Genomic DNA, 20,770 nt, shown 5'->3' on the forward strand with positions numbered 1-20,770 from the left:
TGACCTTGGTCATTCAGTATCCCCAGTCCTGACCTTCACACTAAGGAAAGTACCTGGCAAATGAGAAGGAAAATTTAAGAGAGAAGGGAAGGAAGGAGGGACTTCAGACCCAGAGATGATATAATAACATACGTTGGCAGAGCATGGAAGGACAGTAATTACAGGTTCAGTCAACAATCAAAAAGCAAAGGGTACAGTTTACTTGCAGTTGCTTTGGGTGACAGCTTGAAATCTACACAGCTGTTGTTTCTCCTTTATGAGGGATAAGATTTACCCATGGCACTGTTTGTGTAAGATTCAGCTGGATCTTTTACCAGGCTCCAGCTTATCCAGAAGCCATGAAGAAGCACTCTGTCCATCACTATAACCAAACCACAGTCATACCACCAGCTCAGAAACGCAAACGTGGTCCTGTGAATGAGTCATCTGTAGCAAAAGCAACTCTAATGAGAAATTCTGTCATCTCCATATGCTCAGGATGATCTGGGATGACTACAGATGCAGCCTCAGTCGTTACAGCAGCAGAAGCAATCTCTGCTGTATTGAATTAGCACAACAAGTTCCAGGCCTATACCAAACCATGAAAAGATATGTGACATGAACTGCTACTTTCCAAGGGACATACTAATGTGAAGCCTATATAGAAGACAGTCCACCTGGCAAAGCTTCTGTTAAAAGCAATGAGTGATATTTTTGTAGATTTCTCTGTGCAGGGAAGATGTCCACAAGCAGGGTCAACCCACAGCTCTTGTCCCACATGAGGCTGGCAGACTTCCTCAGGACAGGTACCCTGCCAAGGCATTGCCACAAGTAAAGGCTTTACAGAAACTGGGGCTACTGAGTAACCTGAATTCCATCCCTTGGAAGGAAGCAAACCACTGAGGCCAGTGCTGTTGTGCTGCAGTCAGAGCCCACTGCACCCTCAGCCCAGGTCCAACCTGCAACAGAGCCACTGCTACCACCCTCCTTGCACTTACCAGCAGACATCATGCTTCTTGGAGGTGTCCAGTGTGTGCCCTGTAGCTCTCAGCTGTGAAGGAAACGGTGCAGACGGAGTCTGGCCATTGCTGGAGTGGTCCTGGCTGGAGAGACTTGAGGTCCTGCCCCATTTTGTTCTGTGGCATTGGGCAAATCTTTTGGCTTCTCTGCGGCAGTTCCTCCTTCTGTAAAATGGTGGTAGTGACAGTGTTTCACTACCCAGTGGTGAGAGGAGACTTCTCTCTCTTCTGTTCCTTCTTTAGATGTTTCCAAACCAGGTGAACAGAGGAAACAAACATCTCCATTTTGTGGTTATATAACTGAGGCACAAAGAAATTAAATAATCATTACTGATGGAAACTGAAGTGCAGGCCACTGTTTCTTACTCCCGTACTTAAACAGTATGTCTTTTCTTTCTCCTATATCTTCTCTTTTAGAAGATTTTGCTAATTTAACACAAACAGCGACTTCAGCCATGACCAGAAAGAATGCGTGTGCTTTCATTGTAATGAAGGAACTCTCTGTTACATGTCAGCTATAGGGCATACCTATGAATTTTTTCCCAGGCAGTCATCTTCCCAGTGTGTGGTCTATCAGTGGTGTTTGTGTCTGTGTAACACATAAACATTTCCTATGAACTAAAGCCATTAATCTCACCATTTGCATGATCACAATAATATATATATAAGAATATGTATTATATATATGTGTGTGTGCGTGTGTGGCAAATTATGACCATTTCTTTATAGAACTTGGTGAATGAGTTTGTGTTTTCATAAAGGGGATGCACTTTTTGAAAGAGCCTCCTGAATGCTGAGTTCTCCTCACTGAGCAGCTATGTGTTCCTGAGCAAGACCTTAGCAGATGGGAGATGGGTGAGTACCTTGTCTGTAAAAATATTGCAGTAAGCTGGAACCTTTTGTAGACTGCTCCTAATGGCAGCAATATATTTGTGATAGAGATATCTAAGTCCATATATATGTATATTTGTTTGGAAACTTGGAAATCTGTCCAATCTAATAAATTGGGTAGTGTACAGAGTGTCTCGTTTCCAAGGTTATTCTGCTGAGTCCAAGAAAAGCAAAGTACAAGTAGAAAGGTTTCCCAGTGCCCGTCTCAGATTAATGGGGACATAAGTGGGTAGCAAAAGCTGAAAAGCTATAGATGTGAACTAAAACTCTTTGAAAGAAAACCTCAATAACTTGAACGGTCATCTGAACAGATCTCTACAGAGGAGAAGATCAGTGAAAACACTATTGTGAAAACACAGAATTTCCTTTTTGACTGTATTACATATTTAGCAATGTACCAGAAAGAACGCAGATGACAGCATTATTTCTGTATTATACAATATCATGTATCTATTCAGACTTTTCTGTGGATAGCAGAATCATAATAAATTATAAAACTATTTATTTTTCTGCCACTTCCAATTTTTTTTTCGGCTCTCAGCCCATTGGTTTCAACATCCATGATGCGAGAATGTCACTTTAGCTTTCGTTCAGATGTACTTACTAGAGATGAAACAAAAGCAAGAGGAAAATTTTGGTTAGGAGACCTGAAAAGAAATAAAGAAATAAAGAAATAAAAATCAGGCTCAAATCTGAAATTTAGTTTGTGATGGCATGAAATCCACTTTTTTAAGGTGGAAGAGTTTCCCTACTCTTCAACTTCTCTAGAAAGCACTCATATTCTTTTGCTACAGATCAACATGGGATTTTGCTAACTGAGGTATAAGGCTTTTGCTAACTGAGGATACATAATCTGGTTCTGTTTAAATCCCAAGGCACACTCCCAGGACACGTTCAAAAGTCTGTGTATTCAGGGAAACCTTCCTTCTCCTGAAGCTGATTTTTCCCCTTCTGCATTGTGCTGCTGGCCAGAAAACATAGGGAAAAAAAAAAAAAAAAATAACACCAGGGCAATTCTTGACTGACCCAGCAGAGGAACAGACCTTCTGGCACTTTTCCAGCAGCCCCCCTGACATTGAGGTTATTACAGAAATCCAATCACACTCTTTACAATTAGAACTTGGGTTATCAAAATTACCGGCTTGTTTTTTGCTATGACTAGGGTGAAAGGTGACAAAAAATGGAGAAATAATAAAGAATCAACAAATACAATTGGCAAGCATGTGGGGCAAGGCACAACAATTAAGAAATGACCACTGGGATTAAGTACCTCAGCCTTATATTAGACCTCTGACAGTGGAGTTGAAGCATGACTGACAGAGGATCATGACTGTACTGTTTGGAGCTTGGATCCTTGAAAACCCCTAGCCAGAGCCCTGACACAAAAGTAATTAAATAAATCAGACAGAAAAATGCCATATCCTTCACACTGGGGGCCACAGGCACTGCTCATCATTCCATGGCCCATATTCAACAAAGGGAAAAGACATCTTGAGGATACTCAAGTCCAACCAACTTTATAAAGCTTGAATTTTAGTGGCAATTCTTCAGGCAGACACTAGAAAGAGTCAAAATATCCCAGTAATTCTATAATCTTTTCTGTCTACCGCCTAATTCCATCATCTGCTGCCATCCAGAGAATCTAAGGTCAAATGACTTGATCACATCTTTTCTGTCTATCATAATTACAGAGAACCGGCAAGGTGCTGAGCATTCACATGGTGAGACCACTTTATATTTCTAGAGGTTGTTTCCCTAGACTGGGCCTTTACAGGAATTCAAGAGTCAGAGGCCAGTGACATGCAATCACTCTATCAGGCAGTATAAAACAATGGGCAAATGTGTGCAAAGGCTGTGAACAATCTCAAGAGGAAAAGGAGGGTGCAACCTCCAAGTCTATATTTGGTTTTGTTTATCATCAACAATTAACCCTGCTCTAATTTACACCCCCTTAAGTATATCCAAGTCACAATCCATTTATTCCTTTTTTATGAGGAACAACATAGTATTCAAGATCCAAGATCGTTTTTCATTTCTTTAAACAACAGCTGACATAAACACTTATTCCAGATTGTCTTATAACATTCTGTGGTGGGATCATGTATTCTGGGCACCAAACCAACATCAACACTCGTGGGTGGGGGTGGCTGCTGATAGGAGAAAGGTATAGGGAGGTATGCATATCTGACTAAAACAAAAGAGCAGAACTTTCTGGCAGTTCCCCAGTTTCCACATTCCTTGGTCTTCTGCAAGGACAGAGATCCTACTGAGAAGGATTCCTTGAAATCTCAGATTCTCACAGATCTCTGTCTCAATTTGTTTTGAATACTGCAGAAAAGAATGTTTGCCCTGGTCATGCAGGAATGGGTATTTTTATCACATGGCAGAGGCAGTAAATATATCCAGGGAATATGCCGTTTATGAAGCAACGAAGTTACTAACAGCAGTAAGCTGAGCTGTTCATACAGTCTACCTAGAAGAAATAATACCTTTCTTTGTGCAGAAGTACAAAAAGTATATGGTAGCACAGCTGAGATATATTCTTAAATAAATAGCTATTAAAAATAAAGCTGTTAAAAGAATGCAATGGTTAGGCACTGAGGTTAATATATTTGCCAGGGTTTCTACAGCAACGCGTTGAATTCACTTTCAGTCATGATCAAATAGTCTTCTATTTTAACTATGTATAGGAATTCAATTTATGTGTCTTCTACTCTCCAGATTCTCCACTTTATTTGTCAGTTTTCAGGGGAGAAAAAGAGAATAAAAAAGGTGCAACCATTCAAGTTGACAACATATCTGGTAAAGAGCACATGCATGGACAGACCACTCTACTGCAGTTGTAACACAACTGTTATCTTCTAAAGGTGCAATGAGTTTTAGAGATGCTGAGCACTTCAGAATCCTGTTGGCCTCAGACAGGAACTGCAGGCCTTCAGTATCTTCAACACCCTTCCACCACCTCAAGATCAGGGTCTCTGAAGACCAGGTCAAGAAAATACCTCATCATATATCTACCTTCATTTAGGCACAATATCATGTTTAAAACTCTAGACCTTTTTGCACATTTTTAGATATATGGGATATAAAGTGATTTCTTGTCATATCAACTTGCTGTTACAAATAGGCAAACTACATAAGCCCATTCCAAATAAAGTGATTAGCACATTAGCACCATATTTTTGAGATCTGCTGACCTGATTCCCCAACTCTAGTCAAATAGTTTTTTGTCACATCTTTGCCAGACCCCAAAGCTAGCACGCAGTCTAACAAGACATATGGACTTCTCCCCAAAACAGTAAGTATAATGGCAGGTTGTGTAGAACAGGACTTGAGTCTATCGCTCTTTCTTACTGCCACACATTGACACATCCAGTTCCTGACAAAACTGCCTTCACCCACACGCTGTCCCACCAGAATAGCTACAATTTGCTGTACATGCTTTCCACTAGGCAACACAATGGATATCCTCCTCTGTCTGCCCTCATGTATTATGTAGAAGAGACACAACTAGTTGTATTAATGCTAGCTCAAAGTCACGCACATGTACGCATGCACACACACACACTCACACAAACACTCTCAAACAAATCCCTCTCTCTATTACAATAAATATCTCATAAAAAATTACATACCCTGAATAGATTCAACAGCAAAATAGCAGCTGTTGCATAGTTTGAGGGTTTTTATTTTTAACTTATTAATATGCTGATCAGATTCTTGTAATCAGAAGAAAGTGACATTAATCTCATAAAACATGTAAACTGTATTTTCTTGGAGAAAAGAAAGAAAAAGAATATGTTGGCAAAGCTGCAGCTTCTTTCCTTTTTTTTTTTTTTTTTTAAGGGTGTCAGAACACATCTGCAGGTTGAGTTGAAAGTGAATGCAGGTCATCACCATAATCACGGAGCAACATAAGGAGATGATGAGAGGATAGAGAGCTTTTCACTTCTTGGCCCACAGTTTAACTCTTGTCCTGATGTGCAGACTGAGAGCATTTTCTGGTCACAGTTCATGTGAAAGTAGTTGGTGGATGTGTCTGTGCCCATCTCAGAAGAGTTATGGTTACAAAAGGTATTCCTTGCAAACAAGAGACCAACAAGAGGCCCAGGAGTTTACATCAGTGCCTATTAAAGACAGTGTGACTCTTTTCAGAGAAAACAAATAAGTATTGTATCACACTGTTAAGCAATGAGAAGAGGGGCTGGCCTTCTCACCTCCATGGACAATTTCTTCACAAAAAAATATGATAAGGAAAGAGGCAATGGCAGGAGCCATTCATTGGCAGGTAAGTGAATCAGGCTTGAGCATCAAGGATTCAAAGACTGTGGTATGAAATTTAAGGCATTTTAAATAGACTTGATAGGGAAGAGGCAGTTGCTTGGTGCTTTCTGAAAATCACAATTTCTGTATAGCAAACTGAACTAGATAGAAAACTTGAGGTACATACATATTTATTCAATCACCACTCTGGAATGGAATGGAATGGAATGGAATGGAATGGAATGGAATGGAATGGAATGGAATGGAATGGAATGGAATGGAATGGAATAGAATAGAATAGAATAGAATAGAATAGAATAGAATAGAATAGAATAGAATAGAATAGAATAGAATAGAATAGAATAGAATAGAATAGAATAGAATAGAGATACATTTTTCAGATTAAACTTAACAAATGTTTTTGTTGAATTAAGATCAATCAGTTCCTTACATGTATTAACAGTTTAATCAATATTCTTCTCCAGGTTCACTAAAAACAGGAGTGAATATTTCAAAAATATGTGTAGGGAGAGAGAAGTGCAAAAGATACATGATTTTGATCAGCCAGGATAATTTTTTACTGGTGAAATGCAATTAAAACTAATTGAGTCTTCTTGAGCTTGACATGCACATCTTCTGAAGGAACAGGACTCCGGTCATCTCCATTACAGTCAATCAAGAGATGCATTCACAATGATGATTATATCAGATCTGGCTTAGATTGACCCAATAGGATTTGTCATCTAATCTTCCATGAATAGATCTAGTCACATGAAGTTAAATCTACTGAGGTCAATCCAGTTATATGCACAAAAACAAAACATTTACAGAGACTTGGAGGCAACCAGGAAGTTACAACCTTACTAACGAGCACTGAGATGATGAAGCTTCTAATTAAGGCTTATGCACATGTTATTCCAACATATAGATTATTTGTGCTTTTTTTCCAAGCCTAAACTGTCATAAATTACTTGCACACTATGCATTCAAATGGATGTATGATTATCTAAAGACTGGATATAGTTTTTAAGTCTGTAGGAAACTTCTTGTTTAATATCCCTGTAGGATATTTTGAAAGAGATGTCCCATAAGACATGAATTCTGAGTCAAGAAGATTGTTGTTGTTGTTGTTTTCAAAGGATCTGTAGCACTTGGTTCAGTCCAAACCTGGGCACAACATTCAAACAGGAAAAATTAGGAATTCTAAGATTTGTCAGAAGCCAGATGAATACACTGGGTAAAACAGTCAATATGACCCTGTGTTTGTGTTGGTCCAAATTGACATCCTTATGTTCTGTTCTGTCAATACAAATCTTCACATTTGATAATGCTGAGAGAGGAGCTTGGCAGAAGGTAGAACTTGGGCCAGTGAGCACGGTCAAATTTGGAGAGGTAGCCCTGGGCTGTACTATGCCTACTAGATATAACAGTTTCTGTAGTCAAATAATGGTTCAGGAAAGAGGCTTAAATCCTTACTTAGAGTATCAGAAGTGTAGTATGGTCACCACTCAGTGCCCTATACTACCCTGGTATTTTTCTTTGAATCAAACCTGTTGTGTTAGAAGACAGTAACGAAAGCATTAAGCTGTAGTGAAAAATTTGAACTGGCAAGATTCTTTTGTACCTTTTCATAGAATGTGTTTTATATGCAATAATCTTGCCAGACAGGTCATGCATCTGTGATGGTCACTGAAATGAAAATTAGGTGACACCTACCAATTCTGTTTGCACATCTGCTCTTATTTCTCTTATTTACACAATGCTGGTGAGTATTCTAGAGTAAAATGCCGATGCTAATCATAGAAAGCAGTCTATGTTCTTGAATCTTTAAATGCATTGGAAAACCATAGTATATCAGCAAATAAAAGCATTCAGAGGACAGGTGTGGCCTGTCAAACACCTCACTAGGAAGCCTGTTCAAGTGTTTGACAATACTCCCCTGGTGCAGTTTTGTGCCATTCCCTCTGTCTATCATCTGGGACAAGGGATCAAAGACCAGTACCTCCCTGTCCACTTCCCCTCATTAAGTTGTAGAAAACCATGAGGTCACCTCTTAGCCTGTTTCTCCCAGACTAGACAACCCAGGTGTCCTCAGCCTCTGCTCACAGGACATGCCTTCCAGCCCTTTTATCAGCTGTGTTGCCCTCCTCTGGATGCATTCAAGTATCTTAGTATCATTTTTATATTGGAGAGCCCAGAACTGCACACTGTATTCAAGGTGAGGCTATACCAATGCTAAACACAGTGGGAAAATCACCTCTTTTGTCTGGCTGGCTCTGCTGTGTTTAATCCACCCCACATTGTGGTTTGCCCTCTTGGCTGTCAGGGCATGCTGCTGGCTCATGCTGAGCCTGCTGTCACCAGCACTCCCACGTCCCTTTCTGCTGAGCTCTCCAGCCATTAATCTCCCAGTCTGTACATCTGTTGGGTGTTACTCCACTCCAGGCCTTTACCTTTTTTGAATTTAATGCCACTGCTGATCATCCAACCTATCTAGATCCCTCTGCAAGTCCTCTTGTCCCTCTGGAGAAACAACAGTACCTCCCAGCTTAGTATTGTCGCTGAACTTGCTAAGGCTACATTCAGCACCTGAAGATAACAGCTGAATCATTATACTCCAAGTATTTGCAAACCTGCAAGACGTAAGATTTGAAGATATACATGGATGCTGAAACCTTACTTAAAAAGATTGAGAGCAGTTTGATAAATACAGTGCTTACTGATAGAGCAGATCTTGTCAGTCCATTGACTCACCAGCCAGTCTGCCAGGTGTTCCTAATGATGTATGGAAAACAGATGAAGCATTGGAGCCAACAGAAGCTGATTGCAAGAATGGTGATCTAGGGAGTGATCATTCTGCACAGACATTTCATGAATTGATGTCCAATCAGCAACTTTAAATGTGTTTTCTGACATCAGCAGGTAAAAAAAAAAAAAAAAAAAAAAAAAAAAAAAAAAAAAAAAGACTGATGAGGAAGTCAGACCTGAAGGAGATAGGAAGAAACTTGGACATACTTTAGTTGTGACTCAGACCAAAAATCTAGATGCTAAGCTCTGTTTTCTGGATGCTAGTGACGATGGATAGATCACCATGTAAAAGAAGAAAGGCAACTACAACTAGGTGAGTATCACAGCATGTATATTCTGTTGAAGGCCACTTATATGCTTTATTGTCAGATCAGATTGGGTCCACCAAATAAAAGTTGTTTACAAGGCATTTGCAGAACTTTCAAAATGTGATGAGTTATAATGAAACACAGAAATTCATAGCACTGAAGTAGTGTCCAGTTCCTTAAATTTAAAAGGTGCTCAGATGGGCAACAGAGAAGACACAGAGAAGATCAGTTTCCAAAATATAGCACCAGGTCACATTGCCCAACAGCAGACACAATTTTTGCATAGCTGCAGTAAGAAATCACATTTCGTCTTCCCTGAAGCACAGAACAAATAGCAGGTTGCAAAGCTAAATTGTATGACAGTGTTCTCAGTATACTTTATGTGAGTTTTTCAGCTTCAAGCTCACCAAAGACCTCTATGAGGAAATTGAACTTTTAAAATTATCTCGTGCTCTTCACTCTTGAAATAGAGGATACTAATCAGTCATAATCTCTGCTGAAGACTCAGCAGGCTTGCAAGTCTACATAATGCTGATTGTGTCAGAAAGGTGGAACTCTTGAATCAGACTTTTAAGAATCAGTGACTTTAATGATATAGCATAGCACACTCCCTTGGGCTTGTTGCATGCAGTGCACCAACTGGCTTGCATATCTTTTTATTAGTACTTTTCAGGAGAGTAAAGGACTTCAGAACCTGCATGATTTTTTTCCCCTGAATTTGGACAAATACAGAAGCTTTCTTCTAGATCCTTCAGAAAGTGCAGGCGTTAACATTCCATCTGGATGTCCTTGAAGTGCAATAACAGATACCAATGGCTGCTGTTATCAGCCTTCTGTGCTAAGAAGGCAAAATCCAGACTCTGAACTCCAAAAATGTTTTCCCATGTAAAGACCATACATTCCAGTCTTAAGTGCAGTCGTACACAGGTATTTTGAGATGTACACTTAGTCTGCTGGGTCAGATGTTCTGAGGGGACAATTGAAGCCAAAAAGAATCTGGAAATGCAAGAGAGTGACTGTATCGGCAGAACCCAAGCTGCATATGGGCTTATGAAATGGCACTGTGCCCATGCCTATCACACCACTACGGATTTATGCGTATGCTACAGATTCACAACTGCATCAAGCTGTACCAGCTGTAGATCTATACAATCAGAAAGACTGAGGAGGAGGAGGAGGAGAAGTGTGTGAGCCTTTACTGTGAAGATTTTGACAATCAGAATCATTAAGGTTGGAAAATACATGTACCTCTAAGATCATCTGGTACAGCTATTCCCCTGCCACCAATATCACACACTAAAAAGAAGGAAAATTATCCCAATGTTTGAAAAATAGAGCCAGCTTGGACAATATCTGGTGCAGACATCTAAAAGAAAGACATTACTACCAGAGGCACTAGCCTGGTCTCCCTTAATGGGCATTTCTAACACAGAGAACATCTCATCCTAAGATAGACATCTAAAGTAGGTCACTGGATTGTGCCCTAGAAAGATTTATTCCTTTTCATTGCCTATAAAAAGCAACCTAGATGATTAGTGCAGATTTAGATATCTAGAATTAAATGAGCTAAGATGCTTTCATCATAAGAAAATATGGCTATTTGTTTAGTTATTTAAACAAGGAATAAAATTATTATGGTTGTTCTAAGAATCTCTTTTTGACTAGTAAAATGTTACAGTGTTATGATGCAAAACCAGTTTCATTAGACAGAAGTTTGACATGAAGAACACAGTTACCTCGATGCAGCTTTCGTTCTTTGAAGGGTATCATGTCTGAACAAAGTCTGCCAACATAAGTAATTCCAAAAGTATCACTAGAACTTTTGATTCAAGTGGTACCAAAAGCTGAAATTTTAGCGTTGTTGACTTTCCATAATCAAAGCACCTAGAATCTGACAAATTACCTGTTCAACTACTGTAATTTCAGACCATTGTGTGTTGTAATTTGGTTCATCTCCACTGACTCCAGCACAGTTCTTTTAAAAATACACCACAATAAATCTGCTGATTTCCACAAAACTATGAGACTGCTAATTATCAGAGCATCCACCTTGCTTTGCATCATGAGTCAGTAAAGCTGTAAAGATCTAACACTCTGGTTTTCCACAGAAACACTTCTGCAGTCTTGACAGCATTATAGACTTTTAAATGGTCAAATGCTACAACAGTCCCTATCAGTCTTGTGCTTTTTTTTTTTTTTTTAATACTTTTATCACAGTAAGAATTTTGTTTGCACTAATGTCTAATGAACAGTAGAGGATGCACAAAGTGTACAAGGATTGAAAAGTACAAGGTGTCTGGCACTGTACTGGGCCCCACTTTGTACAAAGCCAGTGTTTCCAATACCCTGCTCACCACCAGCAAAGATGAGTTATGGCTGTTGCTTCTGATGATACACTCACCAGCAGAATGTGTTGAGACTGGATCCATAGCAGCTCCCCGCCATGACCATTTGAACTCTTTGTATATTTTCCTCAGTTTTACTATGCCCCTTACTATCCATACGACCACTTGAACATGGGCAATTTTTCTTTTAACACAAAAATCCATTTCATGCAAAATTAACACATCCTGTTCTCTATTCATTTCTACTGGTATTTGAAGTAGGATCTAAAATGAATCATATTAGTCACTATTTGTCACTCTCCTGGTTGCTGACTAAAATATATGTCAGCTATTTCACTAGGAGAAAAAAACATAAGTGGTTGAAACATAAACATCACTTTGTTCAACCTGATGACACTGATTTTACAATAAAGATTCCAAAGTCACAACATAGTGAACCTAAAAATGACAGAAAGACCATCTAGCATCACAAAAAATGCATGGGTTAAATAAAGAGGCAGGAAATAAACTTACCTACTTGGAACTCCATCTACTTCCAGGTAAGCCTTCATCTTAAGGGGCAAAGAAATGATTTCCTTTCTTTGATACCAATGAGGAGGATAGCAAAGATACTTGCTCAAAAAGCAAGTAGCATCATGAATTAACAAAGGAACAGCTGCAGCTTGTGTCTTACTCAAAATATGATCATGAACAGCCTAAAACTTGAAGAAGAAAAACAAAACAAAACAAAACAAAAATTAAAAAAAAAATAATGTTATTTCTACCTTAGCATATGGATGTGAAATCTGGAAATCCGTCAGAGGTATAGGCAGATGTCTAAACGCCTTCAAAAGCATGTGACTAGAAAAATACTAGATATTAAATGGAATGAGCTAATAACAAGTGCTAAGATTCCTCACACAACTCAACAAGTCTTTAAAATTATCAAGTAAGAAAATAGAAGTATCTGGAGTATGAGTTAATAATTAAATCTGAGCATCTGCCATTGCAAGTGTGTCATAAAATGCTGTGAAAAAAAAAAAAAAAAAAAAAAAAAAAAAAAAAAAAAAGGCATGTAGAAAGGGTTTTAAGTGGTAAAACTGTCAGATCTTCACAGCACAGAGGCTTTGGAAATGGCATCCCATCACCGAAAACAATGACTGAACCTTCTTTACGTCACAACTGGTGTTTTATACTGCAAGAAAGATTCAAATTCAAATCATGGAATGAAAATAAAACCTCCTGAATTAAAAGACCAGGCACATAACCACATACAAGAAACAGATAAAGAAAAAGCTGTCTTGGAAAATTGTTCATATAAACTTGGCGGCAAACATGAGGGTAAAATACGTTCTCAGAAGCGTTGATCAGCTCACAAGTCAGTTGTGAATAGAAGAGTAGCAAGTTCCTTTTTGCAATGAATATTTTTTTTCTGTTTCTAATGTAGATCAATGACTACTTTTGCACAGACTATATTATTTATCTTTTAATTTAATACCGGACATTGTTTTTTAATGACTTTTTTTCTTTTCATTCAACAAAACAGCCAGTGAGACCAAGATGGTAATATAAGGCAGAGAAAGAAATAGCTTATTGTTCTGGTATGGAATGGTAATTAACCTAAAATATCAATTCTGTTTCCTCTGAATGCATCACAGACGTTAGTATTTTGGCTTTTTTGAACAGATACTTCTGCATCATTGGTTATTCTGAAAATGTTAAAATAATCTAACCTTTTCCCACCCTTCCTAATATGGAGTGTGAATGCTTCTCTTTTTTTAATTAAATGTTGAAAATATATGAGATCATTGAGATTTATATAGGCAGATTGGCAGCCTTTTCATATTTACTTGGACTGTAAGATATATTTTTATGTATGCCTCTGTCAAAATAAGTATATAAACCATTTTTTTTATTTTAGTAAGTCTTTTTTTATGAGACATGGATCAGCCACTGATAATGTCAGTGGACCTATTCTCTGGCCACTTCAAGTTGTGTAAATTAGGAATAGCTCCACTGTGAAAACAGCATGAGGAAAATAGGGTTCAGGGTGTTTATAACAACTGAGGCATGTGAGTAAAATCACTCCTGTCAGTCAACAATTGCAGATTGGACCTGCACGTTAGGATGGAATTACATTTTCCTTCTGCAGCCTTGTATTGTTTTTTTCATTGCTATTAAGTTTTACCCACTTAATTTGTTCCTTTATAAATGCATTTTGTCACTGCCAGTTGTCAGTGGGCCTGAACTGCAAAATTTGTATCTAGACCCAAATTCAGCTCATGTTCACTTTTGCCCTGAACAAGAGCCCTGTCTTGGCCCATCGTGCCATTGGGAGTAAACCGCAGCATGTGGATTTGGATGCAGCTCCAGCCCCAATTCCCCTGCAGCCTGGGATTCTTCTGACCCAGGGGTTTGGTTCCAAACTCCTCGTAATTTCTGCTGCTTAATAGCTGCTAGCCTTTTCTTCTTATTTCTTTGTCTCCACTTCAGACTTCAGAAACGTTATTTGTAAAAACAGAAAGAACCAAACAAATCTTCGCATATTTATTCCAGCATCAGCTGACATCCGTAGGAAGATGACAGATAAAAAAGTGGGTGGGAAACAGCTGCAGAGTCCTGCTCAAATGCCCAGGGCCAAACAAAAGCAGCCAGACGCTGCTATAAAGACAGAGCTCCCACCCTCAGGACAGCAAACGGCTTCCGGAAACCATCCAGAACAAATATTCCTGCCCCGCCGTCCTGCGGGACGGTGCCGGGGCTGCCCCCAGCCCCTCGCCCTGCCCCCGGTGCACGGCGGGGACGGAGCGGAGCGGAGCGGAGCATCCCTGCCGCCGCCCGGCAGAGGCGAGGGGAGCGGGTCACAAAGGATTTCCTGCGCCCTGCCCACAAGCAGCTCTTTGTGCTGAGCGAGGTGCGCGACTTTTGTCCCCGTGTGTCCCCCCCCTCTCGCTCGCCGCCGCCTCCCCGGCACGCCCCCCGCCGCCGCCGCCGCCGCCGGAGCGAGCACCGCGGGCGCCCCCCGAGCCCCGGCGCTGGGGGAGCGGGCGGTGGGCGAGCGGGGGGCGACGGAGGGGAGAAGCACCGTGAGAACAATCGGAGCGCCGGAGAACGCGCCTGATTGATAGCTGAAATAAATCGGGCCTTTCTCTGCGAAATGCGCGTTGTGGGGCTGACTTAATTAGAGGTTGCAGCCACCTATGAGGAATAAAAAATTGATGGTCGAGGAGGGCTTTTTTTCTTTTCTTTTCTTTTCTTTTTTTTTCTTATTTTCTCAGTCTGGAGACAAAGATGCACCAAGGTTTAACATCTGCTGAAGTCAAAGGTAAAGCAATTTAGACTAGAAAGAAGGCAGGACAGTTAATGGGTAGACAAACAAACCAAATTTGATTTTAAAGATTTGCAGTGAATTTCACCCGCAAATACCAGTTTTTTTTTTATTTATTTCCTAGAAGATATGCTGCAGCTTAAGCAGGAATTAATTTTAGGAAGTTTAACCTCATGCGTTGCAAAAGGAGTCAGAATAAAAGATCAAAACAGGCCCTCCTTGCTTTGTAAATAAGGAGTCCAATAATAAGCAGCTCAGCTCACATTCCAGGCTCCTAAGGACACATTGCAGGCAGAAACGTGACATGACTTCCCAAAGGCTGCATGACAAATCTATGCCCAGACCTGAAAAGAGTCCCCAGGATTCCCGACAGGAATGCTCTTTGTCCCTGCTGTGTTTTCATCCCTCCCTTTCCTTTTCTAAAGATCTCATCCCCTTCCTGTCCTGTTCCCTTTGCACTTTCTTCTGTGTTCGCCTGTCTTTCCCTGATCCCTTCTCTGTCCCTCCTTCCCCCTCTCCCTCCTCTCTGCTGGTTTTCTGTGGAGCCTCTCAAATGCAGTAGTGATGTCTTCTGCAGATGGATTGGATTCCTTCATGTCCTAACAGGGATATAGTACCGTTGACCACATTTTCCAGGAAACACCCATGGCTGGCAAAGATCAGGTGAAGCAGACACAGGAAAGAGGAAGCCTAGCCCTGGCCTGGAGGTCAGAAACCCAGACCAAAAGGCTGTGCCAAAGAGGCTGGGAGGCACAGTCCCCACCCTGCCGGCAGCCTTCCCTGACAGCTGCACTCAGCCAGCAGTTGCATCAGTTACCTCCATGTAGAGCTGCCACTCCAGAGAAGAGACATAGGGAACTATGTCTGCCATAAAACAGCACTTAAAACCCCCTGATATCCACCTAGCTGCTATGGTGCATTCTCCATGAGCACAAGAGGAGTCATTCCACCGCTGACACCAGCTCATACTACGGCAGGATGTTGCCTGTCTGAGCATATGGAAATGAGAATGAACCTAGGAGTAATTCCAGGATGGCCTGTCATCATTTTCACAGTCTCTTCTTACCATAATATTCTGCAGTATGTATCTAAAACCTCAGCCTTGTCTATTGCTTTAAACAGTCACTTTTCCTCTATTTCCAAACCCTTAGATCAGTTCTGTTCAAAAGAAGAACACATTAATAGCAACCTCTATATTTCCTCTAGGATGCTCTCAAGTCTTACTGTGTTTTTAATCTTTGCAGAGCCCAAAAAACCAACCACATCAGGTGATGTGAATACCAGTGTTTTTTTCATTTCTTTATGGATGTGGACTGGTTAGGAGTTCTGCAAAGATTAAAAACCCCATTCAATAAAACTATAGATTTGAAAAAGGTGCATCATGATATGATTAACAGGGGATTCAAAAGAGAAGATAAAAGGATATTCCTGACATCCACAGAGCAGTAAAAATCTACAGAAAAAGTGGAGCAGCATTGGCCTGCTCTCTAATAACAGTAAGAGATAAAACAACCTCATCAAAACTTGGAAGACATCAGAAGCAGAAAGATTAGGCTGAGATTTCTGGATTTCCAGATTGCAAAGAGGAAGAGCCTGTTGGTATGAAACCACAAAATAAGTAAAACTATTAAAATAGAAACCAGAACTGTTTCTTTTGGATATAAGCTACAGACTAACATCCATGGTCAGAGAGTGGAGAGAAACAAGTATCTCTTGTGGACTGGAGGAACAAGAAGGACCTACAGCACTTGACATTTAGAATTGCAGCCTGTAAGCAGAGTGCCATGACTGGTGTATCGTTTATCATCTCTAACTTCATTTTTCACAGTTTGCATTAAGGATGCATTCAAAACTTATTTCTTTGAGTTTTGTTTTCATCTTGCTCTTCAAGTACGTTTTTTCCCTTCCAGCACACAGTAATCTTTCTGGTTTGTTATATAACAGCATATTCTACCCTGGGAAAATATTTTTTGTTCTTCTTGTTTGCAACTTTTCATTCTTTTCTGCAAAGTTAACCTCCTTTTTGGGGAAAACACGGTGAAACTGAAAATGACAGACAGGAGAGATGCTTATTATTGCACATTTTGTGTAAGTCACAAGACAGTGCAATGATGTTGGTGTGTCACCACAGAAGGTATTTCAACGATTTGCTGTGACTTTTCGTAGGCTGACACATTATGAGGCAACAAAGCTCATCAGTGAATGATAATTCTGTTCCATGGTAACTTCCTGTGTCTCAGATTATTTCTCTTCTATACTGGAGAAAGAAGTGAGTGTTTTCATGAAAGCCATAAATACCTCCTCTCAGGCATTTCTGTCACCTGGTGACTACAGTCCTCATCCAAGTTTTTTTTTTTTTTTTTCTCTCTCCATAAAACAAAAGCACAAGCAAAACTTCTTTTTTCTCTCCATAACTTCACCTAGCTTTTCACTTAGTCAAAGCAGCTCGGATATCAATTGAGAGTCACTTCCATAAGACAACTTCAAAACAGAAACCAAAGACCCAATACTTACTTTTGTGCAGCTACAGAATCTATACCCCATAGAAACATATATATATATATATATATACATATATATATATATATATATATAATTGAGTTTTATACAAAGGTAACACCACAAAATTTATTCAAGTGACTGCCAAACTCAATCTCTGCAAAAGAAAAAAAAAATCAGGCCCATTGAACAGCCAGTTGTTAAAAAAGTCAACCACAAGGAAAATACAGATCCAGCACCAAGATGCAGTTCTGAGTCTGGAGAGTATCTTCTGAAGCAGACAAGAGTTTTTGAATAAAACAGGCTACATTTGAGTTATTTTGTTCTTTTATTTTCTGCTCATTCTCTAACATGAGCAAGAGACTCCAGCAGTCTTAGACCTGTGTGCAGCACCTTCCCCACACGTGGTGTCCCCACCCACCCTAAGCATAATTTACCATTATCAGTTGTTAACATGCTATCTTTGTGCATTTAGCACCTTTAGGATAAATCAACACCAGCTTCATTGCAGTGTATGACTTCATCACAACCTTAGAGACGCATCAAGCAGGGTCATATAGCATAAAGAGCAAAGTAAATTTGTCTTTAACAGCTGATGAGGGCTTAGTTTTGAATCAGTCCTTTTTTTTTAATTGAAGGAAGGGACTGTTACCTTAGTCTTGACATAGTGCTCTCCCATGTACTGCCATATCTTATTAACAGGACACAAAGGCATGAAAGCATTGAGCTTCCTTTTCATGGCCACACAATATCACACTTGATTGTCCTAGCCAAATTTTGCTTTCCCAATCCTCTGAGACTCTTGCAGTTGAATTACACAATGTTTTCTTGAGCAGCATCTGTGTAGCAGAAGTCTTCAACCTCCAGAAAGACTTGGGAAGACAGACTGCTTCCTTACACGTGGTTGCTTTTGTCAGCACATAAATCAGGCCCTGAGAGGTCTCAGCAAGGGGATGGTGATCCAGGGTGGAATGCCTTGGCTGGATAGGAGGGGCCAGTCCTACTGAGTCTGGCTGAGATTTTTTTTTTTTTCTAGGTGATTTTTGTGATAATGTAACTTCCTAAACAAACAATTCCACAAGAAATTACAAAAGATTCTCAGGCTATACTAGTTAACTGCAAAAGATGAGCACCACATTGCAGAACATTGCAGGCAGAGCAGAAGAATCCCACAGGAGACTGTGCAAAGAAAAACTTGCAGTATCAGACAGCTCCTCATAGGCAGACACTGATCTCGTGGGATGTGAAGGGACTTTTGCTACTACTTCTGTTGCAGCAAAATCATATTTTCTCAGTTCTCTAGGGGGTCACAAGACATTTCTATTTCTTTGGAACATCCAAGGATATCCTTTCCATATCAGTCATGGACCAAACCAATGAGATAGTAGCTTTAGCAAATGCCTTTGGAATAAAGGCCATTTGTAGCAGGAACAAGATGACTGACAAAGCATGGGAGGTCAGTCTGCACAAATGACACTCGTGAAATTGCAGCTGTCCTTGCTGTGAAAAACAGTTGCTTCACTAAAAGCCTGTACAGCTTAACAGGAGTCCCTGCTTTCCATCAAGGATCATGGAACAAACTCTTGGCATATAGCAGGGAAACTTCCTGTCCCAGACTTAGCAGAAGCATCTTCTTCCATCCATTTAGGACTGCTTTCAGAAACCTTCATGGCTATTTCTTTACACTAATCAAAGCATCTGAGTCTATCAAAGAAGTCAAAGACACTTGCAGGGTCTCTGGCACACACAGCACTGATTACTCTATTTTCCTTTCAGCCTCTAGTTTCTCACAACCTGCTTTGGCAGCACCTTCAAGTGGAGCAGCCCCAACTGTTGTCAGCTTGCAGGCTCCCAGTTTGCATGCCCTACTTAATTGCTTGAAATTCAGAGGTATTGAGCACCTGGGACTCCAGTGGAATTTAATGAGAGCTGTGCCTGCTTCCTCACCTCTGAAAAGTGAGGCCCAGAGGACTTCTTTTGAAGATGTCAATCGGTACCCTCTACCCAGACTTCCAATATTACATCCAAACAAGCATCTGTCACTTCCTATGCTTGTAGGCTTAGTTTTTGAATGCTAAGTGTCCTGGTCAAAAGTGTCAATTTTAATCCAACTTGGTCTATTTTGAAAGGGACAGGGATTATATTGCTTTATAATTCCCTCTTAACTTTGTTCTACGCTATATCAAATATGAATTATTGACAGAATCACCCCAATCTGTCACATCTGATGAGACACACATACCATGGGATACATTAAATTGAGAATATAAGCTTAGAAGCATATGCCAGTTAATCTGAAAGAGAATTAATTTCTAATTCAGTGCATGAAACAAACAGCAATGAAGAACATTATGAAGCTTTGTGACCTAACAGTAGTTCCAATAATGAAAGGTTTCACTGAAGTCTAAGAGTGTAAACTACAGTCCCTTGTAAAAAAAGCTTAAAAAAAGACACACTCGAGTATATGCATACACCCTGTGAGATATGTTCATCTGATTAGTGTCAGTATGGAACAATGCTAGGGCCACATGGTATGATGAATGTGACCTTCTGTCTTACATACCCTTGTATAACCACAAGTCTAAGAAAAACAGAGTGGTTAATGTATATAATTCTTGTATCTTGCAAAGGAATGTTTTAGCAATTTGTGTCAATAGAGAGCTTGAAGGGAAATGTATTTGTAGACTTTTCCTTGGAGTCTCTGATATCTGGGGGGGGGGTTCAGAATAACTGCTAACTATTATGACTATTGCATGGGACACTATGCAAGTCTCTACTATCTGGCCAGGAGATTAAGGAGACAGGGAGAGCTGAAAAACAACTAAAAGACAAAGCTTGCAGGGGATGTTGCACAAGTCTCTGACATACAGCCAAGTTGGACAAAGGAGAAGGACAAGAGGGAGGCAGACTATGAGCCTTCAGCAGGAGAGACCCCCAGAGACCCCCAGAGGGACCACCGGAGACTGATACGCATGCTCCAGTAGGAGGGTTTGGATTCTGGAAACTAATTATAATAACCCTGTTTTTTTTAGAAGTAGTAATGAATATGTATTAGTCCAGGAGCATAAAAATCAGCTGCTTGATGTAACTGGTGTGCGTCTTGGTGGAGCAGAGATTCCCGGCGCACCCAGCACTGTTTGCTTACCTCTATTCCTTTAATAAATTGTAAACTTTGATTATAATCCTATTTTGAAGACTGAGCCATTTATTACAACCCCAACTAGCAAACATGATTTAAGGACCAGATTCCAAGGCATTCATGTTGCATGGTACCTTCCCATCCATGAATGACCCCATTGAACCAATGGGACCGTTTGTGGAACAAGGTACTATTCAGCCCAGGAGTAGTGA

The 20,770-nt window shown here is 40.1% G+C and overlaps 1 long non-coding RNA gene across 1 annotated transcript in view; it reads right to left on the minus strand.

Moving 5' to 3' along the window:
• Positions 1-695: 695 nt before the first annotated feature.
• LOC311427547 overlaps positions 696-20,770 on the minus strand; it is an 81,982-nt gene continuing 61,907 nt past the window's right edge. The window contains exons 5-6 of the long non-coding RNA XR_014687419.1: positions 978-1,298; positions 696-790 (exon numbers count right to left, since the gene is read on the minus strand). This is a non-coding gene — a long non-coding RNA (uncharacterized lncRNA). The remainder of the gene's footprint in view (positions 791-977; positions 1,299-20,770) is intronic.

Source organism: Aythya ferina (genome assembly GCF_964211825.1).
Source record: "Aythya ferina genome assembly, chromosome: Z".
Classification (NCBI taxonomy): Eukaryota; Metazoa; Chordata; class Aves; order Anseriformes; family Anatidae; genus Aythya; species Aythya ferina.